This window comes from Herpailurus yagouaroundi, unplaced genomic scaffold (assembly GCF_014898765.1).
Source record: "Herpailurus yagouaroundi ecotype Mexico unplaced genomic scaffold, PumYag 159, whole genome shotgun sequence".
In the NCBI taxonomy this organism is placed as follows: domain Eukaryota; kingdom Metazoa; phylum Chordata; class Mammalia; order Carnivora; family Felidae; genus Herpailurus; species Herpailurus yagouaroundi.
This window is the reverse complement of record NW_024412400.1, coordinates 81,769,046-81,773,780: the sequence shown is the minus strand read 5'-3', so window position 1 is coordinate 81,773,780 and position 4,735 is coordinate 81,769,046. Positions and strand designations below refer to the sequence as shown.

The window sequence follows — 4,735 nt, the reverse complement described above, 5'->3', positions numbered from 1 at the left end:
TTAGAGCCTGCTTGGAATCCTCTCTCCTCTCTCTGCCCCATCGCACTCATGCTCACTCTCTCTCTCTCTCTCTCTCAAAATAAATAAATAAATTGATAAAAAATTAATATTTAAAAAAATAACAAACAAAACAAGAAAATGGACTGGCTTGGCTTTAACTTCAAAATAAGCCTACACTCTATACAGTTTCTACTGCATCTCTGCTGTGAGCCAGTCACTACCAGTTCTTGCCTGGATGGTTGTAATAGCATCTCAACTTGTCCTTTTGCTTCTAGCCTGCCTTTCTGTATTCTGTTTCCAACACAGTAGCCGGAGTCATTTTTTCAAAATGTAAAGAGGATCATGTCCTTTAACTAAACTCCAATGACATTCCACCTCACTGAGAGAGAATGCCGAAGTCCTTGACCCATGGCCCTGTAGGATCAATTCCCTGTTCAGTCTTCTTTCCTTTGAGTCATATCCTTCCTCATTTGCCCCAGGAACACTGTTATCAGATCTATCAGGTGTTAACCTCTCTGCATCTTTCTGTTAGGGACTCTGGTACTCACTGTTTCTTTTGCCTGCAATACTTTTCCCCCAGATATCGATATTATTTCACCCTTTTACTTCCTCTAAGTCTTTGTCCCAATGTCACCTTTTCATGAAACCCACCCTGATTATTCTACTTTTTTTCATAATTTAAGGTTTTTCTTGACTTTATTTATTTATTTTGAGAGAGAGAGAGAGAGAGAGAGAGAGAGAGAGAGAGAGCGCAGAGAGGGGGAAGAGGGAGAGAGAGAGAGAATCTGAAGCAGGATCCACTCTGTCAGCACAGAGCCCGATGTGGGGCTTGAACCCAGTAACCACAAACTCATGATCTGAGTCAAAGTCAAGAGTCAGATATTTAACCAACTTAGCCACCCAGGTGCCCCTGATTATTCTAAATTGCAACCTTTCCCAGACCTGATACTTTCAATTCTTTCTCTCAGATATACTTTTTCCAAAGAATTTTTCATCTACTCTACTACATATTTGAATTCTATTTAAAATCTGTATTCATCTTCCCTTGATAGAATGCAAACCTATGTGGGAGGGACTTTTGCATTATTCAATAATTTATATCCAAGGGTATAAAAGAGTCTGTTACTTAGCATGTATTCAAACACATTTTTTAAGCAATGTTACCTAGTTCTGGAAAGTCCCAAAAATAACAGGATGAGATTTGATGGGGACAAGGCTTTATGACAGTGAATGTGGGTAAGAGCCAGGGACAGCTGGCTTAGTGCTGCTAAAATAACCTCATTAGTATCTACTGTTGAAAGAAGACCAGAGAAACTTGTGTTAATGTACTTTAATAATCCCAGGTAGGCATGCAGGGTTTAAGATGCACACACTGCTTTCAGATTTTATTGTCATAATTTTGTGACCAAGCTATTCCTAACTTCAGGGTATCCATGGGAAATTGAACATATCCACTCCCTTCTGAAATCCACTAAGATTACAGTAAAAAAGTAAAAATATTTTTAATTCACAAGAACAAAGAGAGTGGCAAGAAGATGACAAAGAGGATGCACAACAAGATTTTAGTACCTGGAAAATGTCTCAGATGTGTATAGAGGGAGAAATCATAATTCATTTGGGTTTCAAGTTTATCCACTTTGCTAAGTGTCTCCAGGGGAGAAACTGAGAAGAATGAAGCAAATTCATGCTGTAACAATGTAGAAGGGCCCAAGAATAAGAGGTAAGAGAGGTGAAGGGAATTCTGGAAATTATCATAAACATGATCTACAGGAAGATAGTATTAAGCAACCCATAGAAGAGCCAGTTCCAGTCAGAACATGACAGCAAATGGCGTAGGATGATAAGAGGGATGATAAAGGAAAAGATATAAATGAAAATGTGGTGATAAATTAATGATTGGTAAATGGAAAGTGAAGGAACTGAAAAGACAAGGCAATTATAAATCTATGAAAAACAGAGGTTGGATTAACCCTTCAGCCCCCGAAATGGTTACGCTATGAATAATGTAAATAATTAATATTGAGTTTTACATTGAACATTAGTCATCTCGACAAGCTAGGCAGAGGGGGAAGTGTGATTGAGGAAAGGTGGTGGGATTTTTTTTTTTCAACGTTTTTATTTATTTTTGGGACAGAGAGAGACAGAGCATGAACGGGGGAGGGGCAGAGAGAGAGGGAGACACAGAATCGGAAACAAGCTCCAGGCTCTGAGCCATCAGCCCAGAGCCCGACGCGGGGCTCGAACTCACGGACCGCCAGATCGTGACCTGGCTGAAGTCGGATGCTTAACCGACTGCGCCACCCAGGTGCCCCGAAAGGTGGTAGGATTTAATAAGAAAACTAAATCGTAGTCAGATGGTGGGAAGTCAGTGAATAATATCTAAAAGTAAAAGAAAACAACAATGGTAAAGTACATCATTTGGAAATTAGGTCATAAGTATCTGAAGCAAAACACTAAATGAGTTGAAAATTATTGCCTCAAGAAATAGGACTTGGAGAAGGGCTGGCTTTTATCATGAGTCTACAGTACTATTTGACTTTTAAAACTAAATATGTGTGTTACTTTAATTCTCTCTATATATGTAAATATAAATATAAAAATATATCACTGCCTTCATTTAACAGATTAGAAAATGTGGGTTGTGGAAGGGTAATTGACTTGCCCAAGACGTGTAGCAAGTCATTAGCATGGGAGACTATATTACAGACTAGGCATTTTGATCTTTCAATTCCTATTCCAGGTTTTTTTCCACAATGATCCTCTAACTTCATAAGTGGCTACAAAAATAAACATCAGAGAAAATGGGTTACAGTTAAGTTTATCTCAAATAAGTAATGCTAGGGAGTTTTTGTTCATATCCGATGAGCTTCATATGTTAAAATTCATCCCAGGCAGTGGCTACATTGATCCTAGAAAAGTATAAGCACATCTGGAAACAGGGCTAATGATTGAGCATCTGGAGATTCCCAAAGACATTAGTGACAATATGGTTGAAGTGATCGGAATTTATTTTTGTGACTTGAATTTATGTGTCAGGACAAGCCTAACCAACACGTATGCTTGGCATGTGGTAGGCTGGTTAATTTAGGGGGGTAGGGAAGAAAGAATGGGGATAGGGTGTGGGCAGGCGAGTAAGGCTGGTAGAAAAAGAGTTTCTTTCCATAAAAACTTTTTTGGCAAAGACCTCATCAGAGATCCCAGACTACGTTTTTTACTTAATTCTAAAAAACCACATACTAAACAACTATTACATGTTAATTATTGTACGAGGTTCTGGATGTATTTTTTCTACCAAAGTTAGTATGATTTTTAATGATATTAGAGTTTCCACTATTTTGCTCTGATCTCTAGACAGAGACTTAGAAGTTCTAGCAGATGCTCTTTATGGTCCACTGAAAACAACTGAAAGTAATAAAACTAATTTGGATTATATGATTATCATAAACTTTTAAAAAGAAATTTAAGGGGCGCCTGGGTGGCGCAGTCGGTTAAGCGTCCGACTTCAACCAGGTCACGATCTCGCGGTCCGTGAGTTCGAGCCCGGCGTCAGGCTCTGGGCTGATGGCTCAGAGCCTGGAGCCTGTTTCCGATTCTGTGTCTCCCTCTCTCTCTGCCCCTCCCCCATTCATGCTCTGTCTCTCTCTGTCCCAAAAATAAATAAATGTTGAAAAAAAATTTAAAAAAGAAATTTAAAATGATAAACCTGTGTTTTTTTGTCATCTCATTTCTGAAAATCTTTACTTGCATCTTAGTTCACCAATAAATTTTTAAAATTCTATTTATTTTATTTGCATATTTTTAAAATATAATTTATTGTCAAGTTGGCTAACATACAGTGTATACAGTGTGCTCTTGGTTTTGAGGGTCGATTCCCAGGATTCACCGCTTACATACAACACCCAGTGCTCATCCCAAGTGTCCTCCTCAGTGCCCATTTTAAAATTCTTTTAACCTGTTGTCTCAGATTTTAATTCTAATAGGACTAGAGTGTTTCCGTCTTCTGTTAAAGACCATTCCTTTTTTTTTAAACAAAGCTTTTCTTACTGCTAAAGGGTGTAGCTTTTTCTTTGAACATCCAGCAGAGGGCATGAAAGCCTACCTATGATTCTAGCCCAGTGTTAGATTTGATTTAACGGCTAGATGAAATCATGAAGCTGGGTTACTGTTGACATCAGATTTTTGCCAGACCCAAGCCTAATGGAATAATCATGACATTCAAATTTTCAAGGAGGAATCTATTAGCTCATATTGCTCACAGTGAAGCTGAGCATCAGATAAGACACGGGCCAGGTGTAGAAAATCTGAAATGTACCCTTACTTATGAGGATGGGACCTCTGAGTTAGCATTGCCCACAAAGGCGGGCTAACTTATGCACACGATGTTTATGTGACATGTAGCGTCTACAGCACCGATCCTACAGTTCCAGCCTATTTCTTTTTTACCTGACCACAAGTTCCCCTTTCATTTCCGGTTTTGTAGTTCCAGACTTGTTTCATTTGTGTGAGGAACACAACTTTTATAAAAGACAACTTCAAAATTCAATATCTTTCACGGAAATGAAATAGAATTGGGATAGAGCTGAACAGCATTCATGTGAACAATGAAATGAAACTCCAGCACAATATTATATCTAAGGCAAAATGTGAAATACTTCAGGATGGTATAAGAGAAAATGAGACAATGAAAATGTGCTGGCAATGAGACCCCACTTTTGATAGAGAATGATTTTTTTTA

At 38.4% G+C, this 4,735-nt stretch overlaps 1 long non-coding RNA gene across 1 annotated transcript; it reads left to right on the top strand.

Annotated features, from left to right (window-relative positions):
- The first annotated feature begins 819 nt into the window (after positions 1 to 819).
- LOC121034152 (uncharacterized) lies at positions 820 to 2,892 on the top strand. The gene is made up of 2 exons (XR_005792319.1): positions 820 to 2,087; positions 2,318 to 2,892. It is a non-coding gene; the product is annotated as an uncharacterized LOC121034152 (long non-coding RNA).
- The last annotated feature ends 1,843 nt before the right edge of the window (positions 2,893 to 4,735 follow it).